Source organism: Aotus nancymaae, unplaced genomic scaffold (assembly GCF_030222135.1).
Source record: "Aotus nancymaae isolate 86718 unplaced genomic scaffold, 86718_ANA_hifiasm-v0.15.2.pri h1tg000007l, whole genome shotgun sequence".
NCBI classification, from domain to species: domain Eukaryota; kingdom Metazoa; phylum Chordata; class Mammalia; order Primates; family Aotidae; genus Aotus; species Aotus nancymaae.
In genome coordinates, this window is record NW_026988418.1 from 54,890,883 (window position 1) to 54,917,028 (window position 26,146).

Here is a 26,146-nt window from a genome sequence, read left to right on the forward strand (position 1 = left end):
GACAAATACTAACTGGAAAAAGTAGAAACCTGGTTTAAATATTGAAGGGTTACTTAGAATTAAAAAAATTTAGGGTTGGAAGGCAGTTGGACTGAAGGTATTTCAGATCATATTGCTAGTAAGTTTCTAGCGACATATTGAAAAGAATGTTTCTTCCCCTCATAAGTAGGTATACCTTTTGACTAAGCTTAAAAATAGGTTCAGATCCAGTGAGATGAAAATATTCTAATTTCTTCAAGGCTTACATTATAGCATGTGAGAAGAAAATGATAGCCCTGTCTTTTCAGGACTTCCTTTAAAGTGATTACTTTATGAATACCTAATAGCATTACCAGATTTAGCAAATAAAAATATAAGATACCTAGTTCAATTTAAATATCAGATAAACAACAAATAATTTGTTTTATTACAAGGATATCCTTTGAAATATTTGAGACATAACTTAAATGCTAAGACATTGTTTGTTGTTTATCTGAAATTTAAACTGAATTGAGACCCTGTATTTTATTATGCAATGCAAACACCAAGAGATTAACAAATGGAAACAAGCACATTTCAATTCTGTACGAGGAACAAGTCCAAGATCTCTGTATCAATCCCATGGCCTGGCACTGAGAATGATTCATCTGTACCAATTCATCACTCAGTAAAATAGAAGATTTAATAAACTGCTGCTATGTCCCCAGCTTTGTGGTCAATACTTAAAGGAATTCAAATGTCATCATAAGAAATGGTCCCTAAGGTAGAGGCCCTTTATAGAGGTGAAGTAGTATGCATTCAATTATATTGGAAATGAAAGAGGGAGCAATTTCCTCATATGTAATATCCAGATAACTATATCTTCCTCATTCATAAACCCTACCTTAGAGGATTGTGAGGCATAAGTAAATTAATACATGCAAAGGAATTAGAACAGTGTTCCTAACACAGGTATAATTATAATTTTAATGATAATAATATTATTATTATCACCATCATCACCAATAACAACAGCATTATCATTTGGGAACAGCAGTTTGCTTTCCATGAGACCATAACATTTCAAGTGGATTCAGTGTTCAGGATATGGTGCTGAGAAAGAGGACCCCTAAGTTTATTATTTCTGCCACCAAATGATTCACTTTTTTGATGATAGGTAAAATTCTACTAAGACTTCTTCACCTGGAAAATGACAAAGAATGAACAAAAAGCTATTTAAATCTCATATGAAAGAAAATGGAATCTATAATTATGAAGTGTTATTATCAATGATATTCCTATGCCTGGCTAATTTATTAAATCAGAAAAGTCTGGATATGCTAAACCACCTCAGATAAGCCAAACCTGCTTGAGCAGATTTTTAAAAAATCTCATATCTAAAAATACATGAGGTCTCAAATGACTGGAGCTATAGCAATGCCCCCTGGCTAGTTCTCAGTCTCAGGATATGACACAGGGAATCTCTATCAAGTATAAACTGATTAACAGAAAGTTCTCTGAAAAGTCCCTTACTACTAATACTATTTTTTGCATGAGAAATCCTTGAATATTTAAATAAAAATAAACAAACAACAGGGAATGTGAGAGGCATCGTGAAACCAACCTAAAGCCAGAAAGAATTAGGTTCAAATTCTGGCTCTATCCCTTCCCTGCTAGGTGACCTTGGGGAGGTTAACTAATCACTATGAGCCTCAGCTTCCTCATAAGTATAGTGTGGTTGCTTTCTTTGTCAATGAAGGTAACTATTCACAAGGAATTCTGTGAAGATTGAATGAGAGAATGTACATGATAAGCATAGAACCATGCCTTGCACACAGCTGTTCAACAACCTTGATTCACTTTCCTTCATGTCTAGGCTAACTAGTACCAGTCAGAGACCTCTGCCTTACCAGGAAAAATACTTAGATCTAAAGGGAAGAAAAATGGAGGGCACAAATTATGTAGGTTCTATCTATCTGTTCTAAATCCTACTGAAGAAAATGAAGTCAATGCTTTGACCAATTTGGCCAAAGATTCACAGATTTGAAGACCTTAGCATTTCTATCTTCTAGTTCTCTTATTTTAAAGACAAGGAAATTGAAATCCAAAAGGGTTACCTCCAAGGTAAAAGCAATAACTGAAACCAACACTCCACTCTTGCTTTAGCCTTTTACCAGAGAGACCAGCTTAGGAAACACTGCCCAGTTTTGTCCCATTTTGTAGAATGCGGTAAATTATAGAATTAGAGAATGTGCTGTAATAAGTTAGTCTTGAAAGAATATATGGATTCAGTAAGTATAGTCAACAAGAGCACAGGCTCTGAAGGAGAGAGAGGGCTTGACAAGTCACCTGGCCTCTCTAAAAGCCTCACTCATCTCATCTATCAAGGAGATAACAATGATATTAATCTACAAAGGATGTTAAGGAGACTAAATGAGATAATGCGCAAAAATCACATTGTACAGTGCCTGGCATGCAGCCAGGATTCAAAAAATGGTAACTATTATTAATTATAAAAAAAATAACAATTTACCCTCTCTGACTAGGATAGCTAAAATCCAGAAGGGTTTTCAAGGTAAAAGCAATAATTTACCTCCAAGGTAAAAGCAATAAGTAGAAATGGAAAATGAAAAATTTTATTCAAACAGATAATAAAGTTTATGAGTCTCACACAGAACTGCTAAAATGGATTTATCTCCACAAAACTAAATCCTAAATATTATAATCAATTACTTCAATGGGTCAAAGTAATTTAATTTCACAAGTGCTACAAAATCTTATCCCATGAAAATGCAAGTACAAACCAATTTACAGTATCTTACATTAAAGTCTAACCTTCTTGCACCTTATTTCTATAGAAAAATCATCATATAGTTTATCAGATTTATTCATTCTCCATTAGTAAATATTCCTGTGTAAATTGTTAAATTCTGAGTATAGCATAGGTAGATTCCAAATTAACTGCATTTGCTTATTTTATCACCAAGTCTTCTCGGCTCTTTGTCAAGATATCTAAGGAAATTTATGTTCTCAAGAAAGGGGAGATGGGAAGAAAGCACTCCTCTTTCTTCATGCCTCCAAAGGAGTATCTGCCCATCTAACTCAAGGAAAAGTTTCAATGATGAAGCTGAAATTAAATTTTTGCTGCAATGTTAGTACCTAGAACTAGAGCACAGGGTTAACAAGTGTATGGATTAACTGTGTTTAATTGGACTTTCTGTGTCCACAGCTTGTTTTGTTTCAGGAAATAGCACTTGACCAGAGTCTTAACACCAATCCATGTTAAATACAGGATTCTACTGAAATGATTTCCACACTGGTGTTTACTGCAAAGTTCAAAATAGGATTAGGTTAAAAACAACCAGCAGTAACCAATTAGCTAACTCCTTTCCAAGGCTTCAAGTTTAATTCTGTTACTTGTTCCATTGCTAATATAATCCAAACTGTGGCTATCTTTTTAAAAAGTAGTATTTTCAAAATTTTGCCCCAATAGAAGCCATGGCATAGTGAATCCTTAAAAACTACTTTTTACAAAAACAAAGAGAAATGGCTTTACCTGATCAATTTTTAAAAATCTGATTCCAAAATTAATTAATACCTTTATCATGGAATGCTAATTATTATCTATTATTCTAACTTGGTCAATAGTTTGCACACTGTCTCCTATGTAATTCTAATATTCCACAAGATATTTCTGCAGTAGTGGAATGGGAAGTTTCGGCTGAAAAAAATTTAGTCAGCATGAGGGAATGTTTAAAAAAAACCAGTTCAGACTCTTAAAGGACTTATTCTCCACACTTTGCAACTCTTTTAGTGTTGAAAAGGATTCAGAGGTCCTATAAGGAATGATGGAGATGTCTGATGTGTATTTCTTATACTTGGTATGTTTGCAATCTGGTTGAGAAGACAAGAGCAAAATGACAAGGTATGAATTTAAAATGCTAAAGGTGATATATGCTGGGGGAGTTCAGATACGGTTTAAGTTCCCAAGTAAGGTTTAATGGTAAGTAAGATGTAAAGCGGTAGAGATGTTGTAGATAATAAAATACGGTATTAATAATGAAATTGGTATACAACCCAAATGTGCAAGTGCATTTGGAAGCTTACTTTTTTCAAGCGTAAGTATTTGATACAGCAAAGTTCTAGAACAATTTTTAAAAATTCATCCATTAACAGATGATTGGATAAACAAATGTTGTATATCTATACAATGAAATATTATGTAGTCATAGAGAGGAATGGTACATGTCACAACATGAATGAACCTTGAACACATATGGTAAATGAAAGAAAGGCAGTCACAAGTGACAAAGAACCATATACCATATCATTTCACTTATATGAAATGTCCAGAATGAGCAAATCCACAGAGAAAAAACAAAGATTGGTGGTTGATTGCAGCTGGGGGATAGGGAAATTGGGTGCTGATGGCTGATGGGTCAGGGTTTCCTTTTAGAGTGATAACTGTCCTAAGATTGATTGCAATGATTGCTGCACAACTCAATATACTAAAACATTTGTGTGTATGGAATTACACACTTCAAATGGCTGGCTTATAATGGTATGTGAATTATGTTTCAATGCCATGGTTATGATAATGTTTCAAAAGGCCCTAGGAAGTTTTAACAGTTTAAAACTGTTAAAATAATGATACTTATTATTATAAATATACACTTAGAAAGTGTCTGGCAAATAGGAACATTATTATTATATCCAAATTACAGAACAAAACTATGTATTGCCTTCAAGCTCCTCTAACAGAGATTTCTTAACACTGGATATTTCAAAATCTCTCTCCAATCTTGCCCCTCATCTTCAGCCTTCTCCCCGCCCCTCCTAGGTTACCACTTTATTGGGTATTCCTTCCTTCTCCCCAGGACTGGAGTATATGAATAGTCTCATCTGGTTTCCCCAACCTCAGTCCCTCTACTACTTAAATTTTCCTAAAGCATAGCTCTGGTTATTTCATTCCCTTTAATCAAAAAGCTTTTAATGTGTAATGCAGGTTCAGCTAAAGGGGAAAAAAAGGAAAGAAAGAAAAAGCTTTTCAGCAATTTTTAACTGTACAGCAATTAAATTTTACACAACTGTCCTGATAACAGAGTCAATCTATTCAAAATGTGACCTCAATCTACCTACCCAGCTTTATCTCCCATTATTATCTGCTAGCCGAACTGGAATTCCCACATCATTGTGCTCCTTCAGCTTCACGGTTAAATGCCACGTCCTCTGTGATCCTTACTTTATCTCCCCGAATTAAAAGTAATTTCTCATGATGATGACTTGAGCTTTCAAATATTCTCTTTTTTAAAAGGTAATAGTTATTTAATTAGATTATTAGGACATTTAAAACACCAATTTGTGAGGATAAATTCCATTTGTCAGGGCAAACACAGATCACAGGTAGCCCTGGGGCTGAGGAATAGCTTTGATTTTTGGTAAAATTTGTGAGTCCACAGCTTTCTGATCAATCTTGTGCTGTGCTGTAATCTCATATCTCTCTTTTTCTGTGTCAAAGATCTCACTTTCCTGGTGTCTGGGCTTCCGCAGCTGCTGCTTCTTGAAGTAAGCATGAGTAAGATGTTTGGGATTGTTACGTTGCTGATACCAGTTTTGGTTGAAGTGGCAATGACAGATTTCTGGTGTGTTCCTCTCAGAGGAACTCGATTGAGGACCAGAGGTCCAGTCACAAGTAACAAGCCACTGGCCAGCTGCTTCAGGAAAACCACCCTCTTGCCCTGTGGCATCCAGTGAGGATGATCAGAATGGTCTTGGGGGTGATGCTGGCTCGCAGTTTTCTCACGTGCTGACTGCAGGGTTTTTGCCGTGGCTCAACAGCTTTCGAGGCACATCCTCAGTAGGATAATACCTAGGCATTTTTCGAAGTTTAACCACCTGGGTACCGCCGTTTTTGTCACCACCAACTGGTTTTGTAACAGCTGCAAGAAACTTTTTTTCTTTTCAACCTTGGATTTAGCGGCTGAGTACTTCCTCTTGTACATGGCCTTTCTGGAATACATGGCAGATCGGGAATACCTGCCAATTCCTCTGACAAGAACAGGATTACGGCTGCAATGGGGCTTCCCCACCTTGGGCTTTTTAGCCTTGAGGTTACCCTTTTACACTTTGCTACCAGCATCAGCCTTTTTGGCTTCAGGTTTCTTCTCTTCAACTTTTTCACCTGCCATATTGCAAGACAGGAAAGAGCTCAAATATTTTTTTCATACTGCAACACTGGCATCCTGTGTAAATGCTTCATATTTCTACACCTGTCTTATTTACCCCTTTGAATGACAAACTCTAAGGACAGAGGAAATGATGGTGTGGCGGAGCTAGCCATGTGCACTGGTTATTAAGATTTTGCCTCTCAGAGTTGTGACTCTGGGGCAGGAATTTCAGGATGAGTAAACCTCGGTTCACATACGTTTCTGCCAGTTCCTAGCTGAGGGACCTTTTTTTGTGTAAATTACTTAGCTTTTTACAACCTAATTTCCTAATTTGTAAAATAGGGGTTGAAAAAATTACCTCAACATTTGTAGTGAGGAATAAATGAATTTATGTAAAGTACCCAGCAAAACGTTTGATGCAAATAACCGGCAGCTGTGACTAATCTGAGGTCCTCGCAGTGTCTCACACCTCTGTGTGCACTAAAAGCACCAAAAAAGTGAACTGACAAGAGAACAAACAAGGAATCCATGGACAAGAGGCAGAAGTGGAGTCACAATGATGTTTGTTGAATGAGTGAGAAGGGGATAGATAAGGCTGTGCGATTATGTGGAAAACTTTTCAATCTGAAACCTTTAAAATATTTTCTCAGTTTTGGCTGGCCACTGTGGCTCATGCTTGTAATTCCAGCACTTTGGGAGGCTGAGGCGGGTGGATCACTTGAGGTCAGGAGTTCGAGACCAGGCTGGCGAACCTGGCAAAACCCTGTCTCTACTAAAAATACAAAAATTAGCCAGGTGTGATGGCAGGGACCTGTAATCCCAGCTACTCAGAAGGGTAAGGAGAATCGCTTGAACCCGGGAGGCAGAGGCTGTAGTGAGCTGAGATCACGCCACTGTACTCCAGCCTGGGAAACAGAGCAATAATCCTTCTCAAAAAAATAAAAAATAAATGAAAGACTTTCTCAGTTTTAAACTAAGAATGTTCTCTAATAGGAATATTATTAACCAATTGGCAATAGAAGATCAAATGCACTTTAGAATTCCCGCCTTCTCGTCTTCCACCGCTCGTGCTCTCCGTTAGAAGGGCTAAACGTCCTACTCTTGTGCACTACACTGGAGCTCAGAAATAGTCTTAAAATCTCCAGATATTAAAATGGACATTTTAGAGGGGAAATTGAGTATGGACCCAGTATTAGATGGTATTATGGAATTATTTTTAAGCTTTTTGGGTACAATAATAGTATTGTGGTTATGTTTAAAAACAAAGCCTTCTTTGTTAGAGTTACATTCTGATGTCTTTCCAAATAAAATTATATGATGTCAGAGAGTTGCTGCAAGGAGTGGAGGAGGACAAGACGGGGAAGGAACGGTGCAGGGAGATCACTGAAAAGACAGCAGAATGTTGGGAACCATTACAGCTGAGAGACGGGAACATGGCTCCCTGGTAAATGAGACACATATATCGGGAGGTACCATTTTCATGGTCTTGGTCTTGGTTTGAATATTTGAAAATTTTCAAACTTACATAATGAAAACTCAAAAGGGACATTTTCATCCCAAGAAGGTAAATGTCCGTATTCTTTTTTATTTTCTCATTTTCATTTCTGCAATTACCTAAACTCAATCATAGACAGCAAAGAAAATTCGGCTCCCGACAGCAGCTTCTTTCAGCCACTAGACTCACATAGACTCAGTGGTGCGGAGTCTGCTTCCCAACACTGAGGGCCAAAGAAAGCTAAACCTACCTCTAGACACCTCTCAAACTCGGGAGACTCAGAATACAACAGGGCATGGGGTTACAGGGAGGAAAGAAGAGATGCAGAAATAAATTGAAAACAAGATTTGTTTAAAGAGGAACTGCAACTTTTTAATTGGGCAGATTGAACCAATAAAAGGACAGTTCTCTCACTTCACCTCTTATCCTTTAGTCTCTTCAACTTCACATTACTTTACTCACTCTCTTCCTCTCCCTTTCACCTGCTCACCTTACTCAGCTTGAACTGTGCCCTCTGATCTGACACAGGATCATGATGACATCAGTCATTACCCAGCAGCCATTTTTTTCTGATAACTAGAGTTCTGAGTGATGATAGTTCACGGTGAGATCATTTCTAAAACATCGCTAGCCATTGGTGGTACTACTCTCCACTAAACACAAGGGCTTTTACTGATTGAGAAATCAATCACACAAGTGTCCTTGGATGCCACCAAGGCTTTTCCTGAATTGCTGTCAGCCTATGATGGCTTCTCTGTCGAAACCTGTTCTTTATTAAGGCTCACCTCAAACATCCTCTCCTACAGAAACCTTCCCCCGACCTCACAGTCAAAACTAATAATTTGTTTTCTCTTCATTTCAACTGTACTTCATTTATAACTTATATGACTATAATTTAATAACTGAGATTGTTCTGATACTACAAAGAGGTGCTATCATAATTACCTCTGGGCAACAGGCAAAAATCAAGATCGTCTTTAATAAACCAGGATTCATACCAGGTTATCCGATGTTTACCTCTACTGTGGCACTCATCCGATTCTGCCTTTCATTGTTTATTTAAAATGTCTGCCTCCCCAATTAGGTTTTAGAAAAGTTCTTGGCCCACAATAAGTCTCAGTATAAGTTTCTGGTTTGTTATCACTCTTGAATTGATGACTTACATTTATTTTTAATTTTTTTCCATTTCACCCAAAGTAGAAGATGACTTACATTTTGTTTTGGCATTTAACTTCACATTTGTGCATTCATGTGTAGGCATTTCAACTCATCTGCAAGCTTATATCCCTCACAGTTTGCTGCTGGGCTAAGAACAGACACTCAAAAAATAGGGGTGCAGTGGCTCACGCCTGTAATCCCAACACTTTGGGAGGCCAAGGAGGGTGGATCACTTGAAGTCAGGAGTTCGAGACCAGCCTGGCCAACATGGTGAAACCTCATCTCTACTAAAAATAAAAAAATTAGCTGGGCGTGGTGGCGGGCGCCTGTAATCCCAGCTACTTGGGAGGCTGAGGCAGGAGAATTGCTTGAACCCAGGAGGCGGAGGTTGCAGTGAGCTGAGATCGTACCACTGCACTCCAGCCTGGGCAGATTCCATCTCAAAATAATAACAATAATAAATAAATAGTTTTTAAAAAAAAAAAAAAAACTTGACAGCTTGCCAGGATACACTCACTGATAAAGTCAACAAGAAAGTATTGGAGATTAAAGACTGTCAAAACCTAAGTGCTTTTCTTGGCATCATCGTCCTTGACCTCAAGGAGTTCTCAGTATATGTAATCAGAGTTGCATTAAGGTCCGTGAGTGAAGGAAATGGATACTGCACCTTTGCAAGAGAGGAGCAGGTTGTCCACAAAAGAGTCTATTTGGGACAAAAATCCATATGACCAAATCCCACTCTAATCAATTCTATAAACTAAAGGAATTAAAAAATAATAATTTAGTGGGAGGGAGAGTTTCAAAATCTTGTAGGGAGCCCTTCATGTAACTGCTGATTTATTCAGCCAAAGTGAAAAGTAATTAGTGAATGGTTTTTATTTTAAAACCTTTTCTTTTTTAGAATATTATCTCTTCTAGGAAAAGTGTAGTAAGTAAGTACTTTTTGTATGCAGAGTGAATTTCTTCTCCAGGCTTCTCTGATATCAATGGGCCAAGTCCAGTACTCTATAAACCAGGGAGAAGCACTGAGCATTTTCATAAGGGACTCTATCTGTCTTGACCAAAAGACAAAGAAGGGGCTGGTCATTGCAGGATCCCTAGAAATACATTTTAGTAGCTTCCAAGTGAATTCTTCTGTAAACGAAGTTTATCTCCATTCATTAGTTTTAGAGAAAAAATGAAGCCTTAGTGAGTCTAGATATCTGGCTGACATTAACTCCCTGTGTGACCTTAGACTAGTCATCCCCAGAGCTTTATGTTTTTACACAATTAACTTGAATAAGAGCCTCTCCTTCTTGCCCATAAGAATGATAATACCACCTGCATTACTCATCTTTTATGCTTATGTGAGAAATCTAGCCACCAATCAGAAGGTGTTCAAATGCAAAGCATTAAGTTTTTAGACTTTTATGTGAAGTGGAAGAAAGCCTTGATTCAGATGCACAGTCTCTGCCTTTCTACAGATTCCGTATTTGCTATCTTTACTAGTGCAGTTAAGTCCCAAATTAGAAACATAAGTCGCCCCAACATGTGACAAGTGTCCTTCATTGCCAGAGAAAGGACAGTGGGGCTGTGTACTCAGCCTCAGCAACCAGAAGATTCTGCAAGACCAGAACACTCTCCTGCCAGAGCCTGCTTTAGTGTCCAGTCATGCTCTCCAAAGAGATGGAAAAAACCAAGTGGAAAAGTTTCAGTTTATTCAGTACAGGGCTCCATATCCAAATGGCAAAACTGCTCTGTTCAGGTCATGTTTCAAGCCCAACCTATGTCAGTCCTTAGTAAAAGCCTCAAAGCGACACCAATCCTTTCCCAGTCTGGCTTACCTTGATTAGACAAACACAGATATCCATGTCTGAGTAAGCACTGAGGCCATGGAAGAATGCTAAGGAGGCTAGGTGTCTGGATAGACACTGGTGCACATGCGCGCGCGCTTGTGTGTGTGTGTGTGTCTGTAGAGAGAGAGAGACAGAGACAAAGAGACAGTGCTCATTGGAATGCTGAAACAGTAGCATTTGTTTATTCATTTGTTTTTTTATCAAATATTTAGTGAACACCTATTTTTTATGTGCAAGCACTTTAATAAGTACTAGATAGAGCAAGACAGAATCAGTCTTCAGAGAATTTACAGCCTGAGGGAGTAATTAAGCCAATGATTATCATAGCATGTAACAAACAAAAGAGAACACAGAGTCAGATAGCTGTACGGAAATTCGGACAGGTGGCAGATATAAATAGCAGCAGATACATGAATCAATGCGGGTCCATCATATAACTCCTAGCTTTAGTCTCGAAACCTAGGCTCCTAGACGTAACTCAAGATACACCATACCTTGGTTTGCTCTTTCTCCAAGTATCCCGGTTCTAGTCTTCTGGGGAGCAGAACAGAAATATAACTACAGCACTGCCAAGGGAAAATAAAGAATCCAGTACTATTCTAGTAATTTTAGGGCAGTGGTACAGTACAATGCAAAGTATAGGCTTTAGAACTAAATTGGCCTGGGTTCAAACATGAGCCCTCTCACATTCTATTAGGTTGAACCATATAAAAAGCAGATATTCAACTATTTTTTACAGTTTCTCATAGTTCATCTCTGTATTCTAGAGGTGAATCACTTTAACCTAAGTTTCATTTCCTTCAGTTGTTAGTTTTTTTAATGGTGCTAATATCCCTACCTTTCAGGGTAATAAATGAAAACGTGTAAAAAAAAAATACCTGACATATAGTGAGTGTTCAGTAAATGTTAGTTTTCCCAAAGGTAGTCAATGCATGAATCATAATAAGAGGTATTTCTGGTCAACACTAAGCTTAAGAACCCAAGAAAAGATATATTAAAAATGAGACATCTTTGGATTTTGATAATGGGGAAGGTTGTATGTACACAGGTATGTATGTAGGGGCAGAAAGTAAATGGGAAATCTCTGACCCTTCTGCTTAACTTTGATGTGAAGTTAAAATTGCCCTAAAAAACAAAATCTGACCAGGTGTGGTGGCTCACGCTTGTAATCCTAGCACTTTGGGAGGCTGAAGCAGGAGGATCCCTTGAGCCCAGGAGTTTGAGACCAGCCTGGGCAACATAGAAAGATCCTATCTCATTTAAAAAAATTAAAATATAAAAATAAATAAAAATAAAATCTTTTTTTAAAAAAAACAAAAAGACAAATGGGGGAAAATTAGGTGTTTGGCCAGTTTTATTTAGACTCTGAGCACCAAGTTCCCAAGATCCACTCTACTGTGGTATTCACACTGATCTCCCATTAAACCCTTCTCAGTGTATCATGAGCTATTCATTCCCTATAGTCACTCTATTAGAATCTTGGTTGTGTCCCAGAGGCCTCTGTTGATGTGGCCCAACTGAGCTGGCAAGTGAGAAAACATACACATAAATACCAATGATCTCAGTGATTCTTTCCCCTCCCCAGGACATTCCTTAGCAGAACCAATCTCTCTGACTTGGCTGGAGCCTCTCTGTTCACAAATAGGCCTGGCTGGGCTTAATTTAGCAAAGGACAGGCCTCCTGCAAAAGCCAGGGGTAAGGCTGGAGCCCCTGCAATCCCTCAGGACACCTTGTGTGGAGACAGGAGCCCAGCCCTGCTGAAGGAGCTAAAGGGGATGTTCAGAAGATGTGTTTTTCTCAGCTATTTAGGAACTGGAGCTCATGGGAACCATCCGTCACTTCTTTGACTTCTCACATAAATGTTTTCTTTGGGCAGCAGCTGCAGAACTGGAAACTAAGTAACATCTTACCTCAGAGTATAAAAACCATATTAATTTTTCTATAGACAAATTGTTGCATAGGAAACCTGCTAAATATTTTTAAATTATCTGTGACATCTAACATAATCTGATATTTATCCCCAAATTCAGCTTTTAATTCTGGATTGAAACATACTTTGATCTTTTCTCCAAAGAGGACAAAGCCAGTCACTGCTGTTCGGTAAAGTCTAGGACCATTTTTCTTACATTGAATCTCACACAGCAACTGAACTCTAAGTTCTAACATCTAGCAGTCACTCCTTCCCTGGAAGCCTGGCTGTGTCCTGAAGCCAGGTCCCATGATCAGGCAACTCTTCTGAAGTTCTACTTCCGCTCGAGACCAGGGACAGCACTTACCCTGTAGACTCTACAGATGTGCCATCCAGGATGGCAGGCATGAGCCACATCTGGCTATTGAACCCTTGAGATGTGACTAGTGCAAATCAAAATGTGCTGTGAGGATTTCAGACTTAGCATACACTGGGTTTCAAAGACTAACTACAGCAAAAGAATGGGAAATCTCATCAATAATTTTAAGATGTTGGTTTCAGGTTGAAATGATAATGTTTTAAATATATTATTAACATTAATTTCACAAAATTTTTTTTTGCTTTTTAAAATGTGGCCATCAGAAAAATTTAAATTACATGTGTGGCTTATATTTACATTGGACAGCACTGCTTTATGTTAGGAAAAGGATGTACTTGCTTTAAGTACTTTGCTTGAAGTCATAGTCTGACCTGCATCACAGTTAATCCTGTGGTCTCATGGAACGTTGGAGAGTTTTGTGGGGTGTTGGCATCCATCAACCATCAAAATACCAAAATGACTGTAACTAATTATAAGTGAAGCGAAACCTTTGGGCAGGGATGATAACAGGCACTGCACTTAACAGGAGTCAGCATGTCACGACGCTGCTCAGACGACGCTGCTCAGACTATGTTCAGGCACTAAACTCTTAGTGTCATGAGGGCAGGGACTGCCTCTATCTTCTCACCATTGTAGCCCCATCACTAGCACAATGCTCACATGTAGAAGATAATGATATATTTATCAAACAAATGGATGTTGTTCAAAATAAAAATATAACCCTCTTGAAAAACAATTCTCCCTGTCAAGAACTTCCTCTTCTTACTGTTTCTTTTCTCAATTTGTTTGCTTCCTACTTCTGCCAACCCCTGTCTTGCAGAGACTGCTCCATCCCTGTAAAAGGTGAAGGTTCAACTGGAGTCCTCCAAAGCCAGCTGGGCCTAGGGTTTGGGTGGGCAGGTGGTTGGACAGGGAGGAGATAGGAAAGGATGGAAAAGTGGCTCCCCCTCTATCTTTTCTGTGGAGATCAGCCTCATCTGCAGCTTCTAAGGTATTTGCAAGCAATCAACATTAATGTTCTGGTGGAATCTGAGTTGGATTCTGAGAAGTAATTAGGGTTATGGACTGAAAAGATACAGATATTCCAGGTGTGAGCAAGGATATGTCAGCAGGAATCAGTACACATGAGGGAGAGTAACTCACTCTAGAAATATATTTGAAAATACATGTAGGGGAATAAAGCTGGCCTCATATGTCCATGAGAATATTAAAACAACCAGAAGAAAAAACTGACAGTCTCTTACCACATATCAATCCATCTACAGCATCGAGGGTTATATTCTCTGTCTTTCCACTTATGACCATAGATCAACTAACTATCCATGCTACCTAAAGCCGAACCTTCCACTTACATATTAAGTCCTATTCCCCTTAAACAGGCAACACCCAGAAGGTCTCCCCTTCTTCTCTTTATCGATATTTCACTTTCTAATGGAAAATTCTATTGGCATGTGAACATGCTATTATTCACATGTCTTTCTAGAAATCCCCTATGGATCTCACACCCTTATCAGGTTTGCCCCATTCCTTTGCTCTCCTTTGAAACAAAACTCAAAGTAATTATTCATACTCACTGACTCCAATTCTCTTCACATTGTTTCTTAAACCCACTGCAGTCAGACTTTTGTCTCCACCACTCACCAGAATTACTCTAATCAAGATCATTAATGACATCCATGTTGTTAAATCCAAAGGTCGATTTTTAATCATCATATTACTCAAGCTCTCAGCAGCATCTGAAAGGTGGATCCTGCCCTCTTCCACTATACACATTCTTCATTAGGCTTCCAGGATTCTGGACTTTTTCTCCTACTTCACTGGTTTGCACCTTCTCTATCTCCTTTGCTGATTCTTCCTTTTTTCTCCAAACTATTGCTGGAGTGATATAGGGCTTAGTCTCTGGTCCTTTTCTCTTCCACCTGGGAAGTTCTAACTCCAACTCCTTTGGTGATCTCCTATAGTTTCATGGCTTTAACTATTTAAATTTAATATTTAACCATCTACTTGCTGATAACTCCCAAATTTATGTCTCTAGTCCAACCCTATTTCCCGAACTTCAGACTTATGTATTCAACTGCTTACTTAATACTGGCACATAAATTGTCTAGCAAATAAATTACACACCAAATGTTCAAAATTGAACCCCTACTCTCCACCTTCAAATCTGCTCCATACATACCCTTCCCTATTTCAGTTATGCCAACTCCATCCTTCTAGTTGCTTATGCCAAAATGCCTGGAGTCTTTCTTGATTCCTTTCTTTCACTCCCTTTTAGATTTGCTACCTTCACCATTTGCTCCTACGTGCATCGCTATTACCTAAGTCTAATCACTACCAGTCCCTACATACATTCCTGCAGTGTCTTCCTAAGAGTCCTCCTGGTGTTTACTTTTGTTCTCCTCTGCCCTATTTGCAATACTGTAACCAGATTTATCATTTTAACAGTCAGACAGGACAAGCATTTGTTAGAACCCTCCTCTGCTCAAAACCCTTCAATGGGTTCCCATGTCACTCTGAATAATAGCTGAAATCTTTAAAATCATCTACAAGGACTTACTGAACCAGCCCCATTCCCTGTGGGGCCTCATCTTCCAGCATGCTTACTCTTGATCATGCTGCGTCAGCCACAGTGGCTTTCCTGATGTTTCTTTACCCAGAATATTCTTCCCTCAGTTCTCTATTTGGCTAACTTCGTCATCTCCTTCAAGTTACTATTTAAAAATTATTTTCTATGGCATAGCCACTTTGGAAAATAGTTAGGCAGTATTTATTTAGAAAATAGTTGGGCAGAAATACAGATTGGGCATCCCTAATATAAAAACTCAAAATCTAGCATGTTCCAAAATCCAAAACTGTTTGAGGACTAACATGACGCCACAAGTGGAAAATTCCATATTTGATCTCATGAAGGGTTGCAGTAAAAATGCAGGCACACAACACACGGTTTATTCAGCGTCCCCGAGAGAAAAATAAAATGGCATTCAGGCTTGTATGTGAGGTGTATATGAGACATAAAGAAAGACATTGAGGCTTGTATGTGAGGTGTATATGAGACATAAAGAAACTTTATGTGTAGACTTGGGTCCCATCCCCAGGATATCTCATTATATATATGCAAATATTCCAAATTCGGAACAAATCTGAAACACGCTGGTTCAAGTCTTTCGGATAAGAGATATTTAATCTATACATGCTTATTATATGACCTAACAGTTCCACTACTGGGCATTTACCCAAAAGAAATAAAACAAAGATTTGTACATGAATTTTCATAGCAGCTTCATCCATAATACCTTGTCACTGAACACAACTCATACATTCATCAACAAATGTATGAATAAACAAATTGTATTATATTCATATAATGGAATACCACTCAGCAATAAAAATGAATGTACTGCTGATACAAATAACATGGATGAAACTCAAAATCATTATTCTAAGTGAAAGAACCAGATACTATAGTCTATACTTTATGATTCACTTTCAATGAAATTCTAGAATAGACAGAACTAATCTATCAACAGAAGGCAAATCGATGGTTTTCTGCAGCCAGAGGTATGAAAAGTTTGGAACATGTGGCACCTATAGGACATATGGAAATGTTTTTGGGGTGATGGAAGTATTTGAATCTTGATTGTGTGGTATTTGTTATACAGTGGTATACACTTGTTAAAACTCATCTTGCATACTTAATAAAGTCTATTTAAACAAAAGATGAAAGGAAAAACAAAAATGACATAGCAAATGGCAGTACAAACTGCCAAATGCAAAGTGTGAGTAAGGAGCTCAGCGGCATGGAGGCTTTCACAGCTCAGGTCAGCTTGGAAGGCCATAAATGCTGTGACGGTAAACCTAGAAACAAATCTTCCTGCACTGGTAACTGTCATATTTATTTGCTTCCCTTTCCATCCCATCTCTTCAAAAAAAAGGAAAAGATAGTGTGGTTCACAAACTACAATGTGGCTCCCCATAACCCCCTTCTTGGTGTTCGTGCCCTTGTATAACTCCCTCTCTTTGGGTACGAGCAGGCCTTGTGACTTGCTTCTAACCAACAGAATATGGCAAAGGTAATGGAATGTCACTCCTGTGATTATGATAAATTTTAAGACTCTCTTGCTTGCAGACTTGCTCTAGAGCCTCTCCTTGCTGACTTGAAGTAAGTGGCCATATGGGAAAGCTCACCTGGCAAGGAACATTAGGCGACTTAAAGGAACTCTAGACAGCCTCTAGCCAACCTCTGGCAAGAAGTCAAGGCCCTCAGTCCTACTGCTACAAAAAAAAATGGATTCTGCTGACAGCCCAAGTGAGCTCTGAGTCAGATTCCTCAGTCGAGTCTCTAGAGGAGAATGCAGCCTGGCCAACACCTTGGCTGTAGCCTAGAGAGACCCTAAGCAGAAAACACAGCTAAGCAGTGCCTGGATTTCTGACTCACATACATTGTGAGATAATAAATGCGTGAGGGGTGAGGTAGGGGTGGCTGTGCATTTGGGTATGGAAGGGTGTTTTAAATCGCATTCTAAACATTGCCTCTCCTGGCCACTCCTTAATACTGCAACCTGCCCTCCACTTCTGTAATTTCTTTTCAACATTTATTTTAGGTTCAGCGGGTAGGTGTACAGGTTTGTTACATGGGTAAACTGCACGTCACGGAGGTCTGGTGTACAAATGATCCCATCACCCAGGTAGTGAGTATAGTACCCAATAGTTTTTCTTTTTTTTTCTTTTTTTCTTTTATTTATTTTACTTTAGGTGCATACTATATCTGGCATTTCTCCCCATGTTATCCCTCCCCACCCTCCCCTCCCTTCCCACCCCTGATGTCTCTCCCCTCCCCCCGCCAACTGCCCTCAGTGTGTGATGCTCCTCTCCCTGAGTCCACGTGTTCTCGTTGTTCAACACCCACCTATGAGTGAGAACATGCAGTGTTTGGCTTTCTGTTTTTGTGTCAGTTCAACCCTCACCTCCCTTCCACCTTTCCTCCTCTGGTAGGCCCCAAGTTTATTGTTCTCATCTTTGTGTCGATGTCTGTGTTTAGCTCTCACTTGTAAGTGAGAACATGCAGTATTTGGTTTTCTGTTCCTGTGTCGATTAGCTTAGGATAATGGCCTCCACCTGCATCTATTTTGCTTCAGAGGACATTATTTCATTCTTTTTATGGATGCATAGTATTCCCTGCTTTATATGTACCACACTTTTTCTCCCCAGTCTACTGTTAATGGTTGATGCCATGTCTTTGCTATTGTGAATAGTGCTTCGATGAACATACAAGTGCATGTGTCTTTTTGGTAGAACAAATTATTTTCCTTTGGGTATATATCCAGGAATGAGATTGCTGTCCCTGTCCCTGCTGAGGATACGAATAGGTCAATCCTATTCTTATTCCTAATTACCACTTGTCACATATTGAGACTTCAGGTATCTAAAAGGCACTATTAGGTCACCTCTGTTTTCCCCCAAAGTGAAAATCCCAATTCCATTGCCCTTTTCACATAAGCCTCATTTTCTAACTTTTTAAGTTTGGTTTGAATAATTTCCTATTTCCTCTGAATTCTGGAGTTCCAAACCAGACTCAGCACAAGTCTAACAGGAAACTATAGAGATAAGGAGAGCCCAGGCTGCTCACAACAAGTTGCACCTGTTTTAAGAGTAAAAATGAGGTCAATGCCACCTTGTACAGCAGATACCTCAGTGAGACAGTGCCACCTCTTCCTGCCACAATCTTGGCAAAAGTCACTATGAAATTAGATATCATTTTACTAGAGTCCTTTCTTTCTCTCCAGTCAGACCTAACACAATGTATTCACTGAAAAACATCATTTGCATTTGAAAGAGTTACTAACCAAATTCTACAGAATGTACCAAAGCCTTGCTTAACTGTAGAATGAGGCCACACGGCTGCTGGGATACCAGGTACCCTCCCTGAGCCTATCGATGGCAAATTTGGTTCTGTGAAAAATGGGAACAAGATACCCACTTCATAGGACAATTATATGGTTGAAATTAAATATGTGTAAAATGCACAACATGGTGCCTGGCACACGGGAAACACAAAACAGATTTCTTTCTCTACAGCATTTAAATGGGAAGCATTTAGCGTTTTCTTTCCATGTGCATGAGTGAATTTGGGAAAAGGGGACAGAGGATATGGGGCAAAGAAGGACAGAAAGGGCCTAAGAATAGGAAGAATTTAATACCAGAAGGTGGGACGAGACCTGAGTCCACCCTTTCTGCAGATAAAGTAGCTGCAAATGATAGGGAAGGAGTCCTCAGGCTGCTTTCCTCATGACCATTTATTTTCCTGCACCTTATATCAAGAACCTTAAGCAAACTGTCCTTTTGCAGCAGTAGAGAAAACAGGAGGAGGGAGAGGGGAGGTAGAAATTAGAAAGCTAGCAGTTGAAGGCCAACTCAGAAAGCATCAGGTGGAATTCCATTCCTAATTGACATCACCATCCTCTAACTGCAGCAATTCTTGCCAGCCCTTTTATGTGCTCCCTACAGAACCAAGTTTTCACACAGCTGAAGGAACCTGTCTGCTCTCACCCCAGCTTCACAGAAGATGGCAGGGACTGGTTATTACTAATCTGCCTCGGAGTCTTCTGAGGCTCCAATTGGTTTGTCAGCAAGCCGGGCTTCCCCACAATCCCACAGACTATAAGATGTCAGAAAGAACAAGCCTTAGAACAAATACTGCTCCCTACCTCTAAGGGATCTGCTCCTCTGAGTCTCAGAAGTTCACTGTCTTCATTTGATTTCTGCTACAGGAAGACCATGGGAATCCAGCTCTGGACCCAGCACTTCCTGATTTTTGAAGTAGAGAGTTGACAACCCTGTTGTCATCAATAGAACTGTGCTAGGTGGGTGTGAAAGGAAAATATCTTGGGCTCCCAAAATTACTAAGCTAAAAGGAAAACTCAGGATCATGGCAAATGGAAGTCAGAACTAGATTGCAGCTCCAATTTGGACAAACAGAGCAGCATGTGGAGGCTTGCATCATGAATTCTTGCTCCAGAACGACTACAGAAATAAATTATGAAACCCGAGAGAACCCACAGACCCTCTGAAGGAAGCAGATTGCTCCTGCAGCATCCAGGAGACATCCCAAATACTGTGTTGGTATTTACTTATAGAAATGCAAATGGCCTGGAAAGTGTCAGCAATAGAATCAAACAAGTAGAATAAAGAAATTTAGAGCTCAAAGACTAGGTCTTCAGTTTGACCCAATCCAACAAAGACAAAGAAAAACAAACAAGAAATATGAACAAAGCCTCCAAGAAGTCTGGAATTATGTTAAATGACCAAACCTAAGAATAATTGGCATTCCTGAGGAAGAAGAGAAATCTGAAAGCTTGAAAACATATTTGAAGGAATAATTGAGGAAAATTTCCTTGACCTTGCTAGAGACCTAGACATCCAAATACAAGAAGCACAAAGAACACCTGGGAAATTCATCATGAAAAGATCATCACCTAGGCACATTGTCATCAGGTTATCTAAAGTTAAGACGAAGTAAAGAATCTTAAGAGCTGTGAGACCAAAGCACCAGGTACCCTATCAGATTAACAGCAGATTTCTCAGCAGGAACCCTACAAGCTAGAAGTGATCGGAGCCCTATCTTCAGCCTCCTAAAACAAAACAATTATTAGCCAAGAATTTTATATCCAGGGAAACTAAGCTTCACATATGAAGGGAAGATACAGTTTTTTTCAGACAAACAAATGCTGAGAGAATTTGCCATTATGAAGCCAGCACTATGAAATTTGCTAAAAGAAGCTCCAAATCTTGAAACAAATCCTGAAACACATCAAAACAACCTCTTTAAATCATAAATCTCACAGGATACATAAAACAAAAATACAATTTAAAAACAAAACCCAAAAAAACAAGGTATACAGGCAACAAATAGCACAACGAATGGAATGGCACCTCACATCTCAATACCAACATTAAATGTAAATGGCCTAAATGCTCCACTTAAAAGATACAGAATTGCAGAATGGAACAGAATTCACCAACCATATTCTGCCTTCAAGACTCACCTATCACATAAGGACTCACATAAACTTAAGGTAAAGGGGTGAAAAAAGATATTTTATGTAAATGGACACCAAAAACAAGCAAGAGTAACTATTCTTTCTTTCTTTCTTTTTTTTTTTTTTTTGAGATGGAGTTCACTCTTGTAGCCTAGGCTGGAGTGCAATGGCGCTACCTCAGCTCACTGCAACCTCCGCCTCCTGGGTTCAAGGAATTCTCCTGCCTCAGTTTTCCAAGTAGCTGGAACTACAGGCATGAGCCACCACACCTGGCTAATTTTTGTATTTTTAGTAGAAACAGGGTTTCACCATGTTGGCCGGGCTGGTCTCCTGACCTCAAGTGATTCGCCCACCTCGGCCTCCCAAAGTGCTGGGATTATAGGCAGGAGCCACTGTGCCTGGCCCAGGAGTAGCTATACTTATATTTGTGGGTAACCCCCCCATATAGGTACCAAGGAAGGAGAGCTAAGCAGAATCCTGGCACAATTAAGGCCTGGAGAATATCTCAGTTTATAGTGTTACTACTCAGTTATTTCCATATATATATATATACACACACACACATATAACTATGTCTTAGTTTATAATTGGAGGAATGCCTAGAGTAGATGCCCTATAGAGCATGAATTAAGGAATAAGCAGCTCATAATCGGAGGAATGCCTAGAGCAGACACAGTGCAGAGCATGATTTAAGGGAAAAACAGTTATACCAGGACAAGAATCCATGGCCCAGGCGGCAGCGTTCAGTATCATAAAGATACCCGCTGTATGGCAGGCTCGGGGCAAGAGCCACTCCTCCTGATAAAGGAGTCATAGGACCTTGCTCCAGTTCTTGTGGAAGGCCGCCCTCAGACTGGCAATTACACCTTGGTGACTGTGAACTTTATCAGCTCTTGTTACTGTGCTGCTCGAAAAGCATTCCCCTATAGAACTCATTGGAAGCTGCCAGCAGGTGGCGTAGACCCTGACAGCTCTGTCACTGCTATATGACCTAAAGCACCCTCCTATAAACCTTCTTAGTAGCTTGCCCTAGATAGAGGTATTGCATACTGCACCCTCTTCACTGTGCATGGCCCACCTCCATGCCTTGGTGACCTAATGGGGGTGGACCCCTTACTGCACACGGCCCTTGCCTCAACGACCTAATGGGAATGGACCCCTTGCTGCACACTGTCCACCTCCCAGCCTAGGTGACCTAATGGGGGTGGACCCCTTGTTTTATTGCTCATGACCCTATCACTATTCTTAAAAATTACTTCACTGACTGCCCTGCCCCCTAACCTATACACAATAACTACTGATGCTTCTGGACATTTGGGGCCTCACTTGACTCCGCTTATAGGTGGCGTGGTCCCCCAAGTCCAGCTGCATTTTTCTTGTACTTCTGTGTCCTGTCTCATTTCTTGGATCCTGCGCCTCAGCACAGCATAAGGGACACCCCACGACCCTGTGGGCCATCAGCCCTACAATATTAGACAAAACAAACTTTAAAGCAACAGCAGTTAAAAAAGACAAAGAGTGACATAACATAATGATAAAAGGCCTTGTCCAGCAGAAAAATATCACAGTCCTAAACATATATGCACCTAACACTGGAGTTCCAAAATTTATAAATCCATTTCTAATAGACCTAAGAAATGAGATGGACAGCAACATGATAGTGGTGGAGGACTTCAGTACTCCACTGACAGCACTAGACAGGTCAACAAGACCGAAACTCAACAAAGAAACAATGGATTTAAACTATACGCTGGAACAAACGGACTTAACAGATACATACAGAACATTCCATCCAACAGCCACAGAATATACATTCTATTAAACAGTGCATGGAACTTTCTCCAAGACAGACCACATGGTAGGCCACAAAACAAGCCTCAATAAATTTAAGAAAATTGAAATTATATCAAGCACTCTCTCAGACCACAGTGGAGTAAGACTGGAAATCAACTCCTAAAGGAACCTCCAAAGCCATGCAGATACATGGAAATTAAATAACCTGCTCCTCAATGATCATGAAATCAAGATGGAAATCAAAAAACCATTTGAACTGAATGAAAATAGTAACACAAACTATCAAACTTTTTGGAATGCAGCAAAGGCAGTGCTAAAAGGAAACTTCATAGCCCTAAACACCTACATCAAAAAGTCTGAAAGAGCACAAACAGACAATCTAAGGTCACACCTCAAGGAATGAGACAAACAAGAACAAACCAAACCCAAGCCCAGCAGAAGAAAGGAAATGACCAAGATCAGAGCAGAACTAAATGAAATGGAACAAACAAAAAAATACCAAAGATAAATGAAACAAAAACCTGATTCTTGGAAAAGATAAATAAAACTGATAACCATTAGCAAGATTAACCAAGAAAATAAAAGAAAAAATCCAAATAATCTCAATAAGAAATGAAACGGGAGATATTACAACCGACACCACAGAAATACAAAAGATCATTCAAAGCTACTGTGAACACCTTTACGTCCATGAACTAGAAAACCTAGAAGAGATGGATAAATTCCTGGAATGATACAACCCTCCTGGCTTAAATCGGGAGGAATTAGATACCCTAAACAGACCAATAACAAGCAGCAAGATTGAAATGGTAATTTAAAAATTACCAACAAAAAAAGTCCAGGACTGATGGATTCACAACAGAAATGTTACCAGACATTTAAAGAAGAATTAGTACCAATCCTATTGACACTATTCTACAAGATAAAGAGGGAAACCTCCCTAAATCATTCTATGAAGCCAGTATCACCCTAATACCAAAATCAGGAAAGGACATAACCAAAAAAGAAAACTGCAGACCAACATCCTCGATGAACATAAATACTAAAATCCTTAACAAAATACGAGCTAACCAAATCCAACAACATATCCAAAAGATAATCCACCATGATCAAGTGGGTTTCATACCAGGGATGCAGGGATGGTTTAACATACACAAGCCAATAAACGTGATACACAGCATAAGCAGTATTTTAAAAAATCACATGATCATCTCAATAGACACAGAAAAAGCATTTGATGAAATCCAGCATCCCTTATGATTAAAACTCTGAGCAAACTCAGCATTCAAGTGATGCACTTCAATGTAATAAAAGTCGTCTATGACAAATCCACAGTCAACATAATAAATAATGGGGAAAAGTTGAAAGCATTTCCTCTGAGAACTGGAACAAGAAAAGGATGCCCACTGTCACCACTCCTTTTCAACATAGTTCTGGAAATCCTATCCAGAGAAATCAGACGAGACAAAGAAATAAAGGGCATGCAAATCAATAAAAAGGAAGTCAAACTGTCACTGTTTGCTGATGATACTATCGTTTACCAGAAAATCCTAAAGACTACTCCAGAAAGCTCCTAGAACTGAAAAAACAATTCAGCAAAGTTTCTGGATACAAAGTTAATGTATGCGAATCAGTAGCTCTTCCCTATACCAACAGTGACCAAGCTGAGAATCAAATCAAGAACTCAACCCCTCTTACAATAGCTGCAAAAAATAAAATACTTAGGAATATACCTAACCAAGGAGGGGGAAAGACCTCTACAAGGAAAACTGCAAAACACTGCTGAAGGAAATCACAGATGACACAAACGAATGGAAACACATCCCATGCTCATGGATGGGTAGAATCAATATTGTGAAAATGACCATACTGTCAAATGCAATCTACAAATTCAACACAATTCCCATCAAAATACCACCATCATTCTTCACAGAATTAGAAGAAACAATTCTTAAATTCATATGGAACCAAAAAGGAGCCCGCATAGCCAAAGGATGACTAAGCAAAAAGAACAAATCTATAGGCATCACATTACCTGATTTCAAACTATACTGTAAGGCCACAGACATGAAAACAGCACGATATTGCCATAAAAATGGGCACATAGACCAATGGAACAGAATAGAAAATTCAGAAATAAACTCAAATATTTACAGCCAACTGATCTTTGACAAAGCAAACAAAAACATTAAGTGGGGAAAGGATACCTTTTTCAACAAATGGTGCTGGGATAATCAGCTAGCCACATGTAAGAGAATGAAACTGGATCCTCATCTCTCACCTTACACAGAAATCAACTCAAGATGGATTAAGGATTTAAATCTAAGACCTGAAACTATAAAAATTCTAAAAGATAACATCGAAAAAAACCCTTCTAGACATCGACTTAGGCAAGGATTTTATGACCAAGAACCCCAAAGCAAATCCAATAAAAACAAAGATAAATAGCTGAGACTTAATTAAACTAAAGAGTTTTTGCACAGCCAAAGAACAGTCAGCAGAGTAAACAGAACCTAAAGAGTGGGAGAAAATCTTCACAATGTATACATCTGACAAAGGACTAATATCCGGAATCTACAACAAACTCAAACAAATCAGCAAGAAAAACACAAACAATCCCATCAAAAAGTGGGCTAAGGACATGAATAGACAATTCTCGAAAAAGGATATACAAATGGCCAACAAACATATATAAAAATGCTCAACATCACTAACAATCAGGGAAAGGCAAATCAAAACCACAATGTGATACCAACCTTACTCCTGCAAGAATGGCCATAATCAAAAAATCAAAACAGATGTGGATGTGGATGCAGTGAACAAAGAACACTTCTTTTTTTTTAGGTGTTTATTATTACTATTATACTTAAAGTTCTGGGATACATGTGCAGAATGTGCAGGTTTGTTACATAGGTATACATGTGCCACGGTGGTTTGCTGCATCCATCACCCTGTCATCTACATTAAGTATTCTCCTAATGCTATCCCTCCCCTAACCCCTCATCCCCCTGCTGTCCTTTCCCTAGCCCCCACCCCCGACAGGCCCCAGTGTGTGATGTTCAAACGGGGAACACTTTTACACTGCTGGCGGGAATGTAAACTAGTACAACCTCGATGGAAAACAGTGTGGAGATTCCTTAAAGAATTAAAAGTAGAACTACCATTTGTCCCAGCAATCCCACCACTGGGTATCTACCCAGAGGAAAAGAAGTGATTATACAAAAAGATACTTGCACACGAATGTTTATAGAGCACAATTCACAACTGTAAAAATGTGGAACCAACCCAAATGTCCATCAATGAATGAATGGATAAAGAAAATGGGGGGTGTGTGTGTGTATGTATGTGTATATATATATATATATATATATATATGATGGAATACTAATCAGCCATAAAAAGGAATAAATTATT

General features: G+C 39.1%; 1 protein-coding gene and 1 pseudogene across 6 annotated transcripts in view; both read right to left on the minus strand.

Annotated features, from left to right (window-relative positions):
• The window catches only part of PDE4DIPP2 (PDE4DIP), a 295,357-nt gene that overhangs the window by 116,611 nt on the left and 152,600 nt on the right, over positions 1–26,146 (minus strand). The gene's annotated exons all lie outside the window — the stretch shown is intronic.
• Positions 4,887–6,438, minus strand: LOC110568973 (large ribosomal subunit protein eL6-like; annotated as a pseudogene).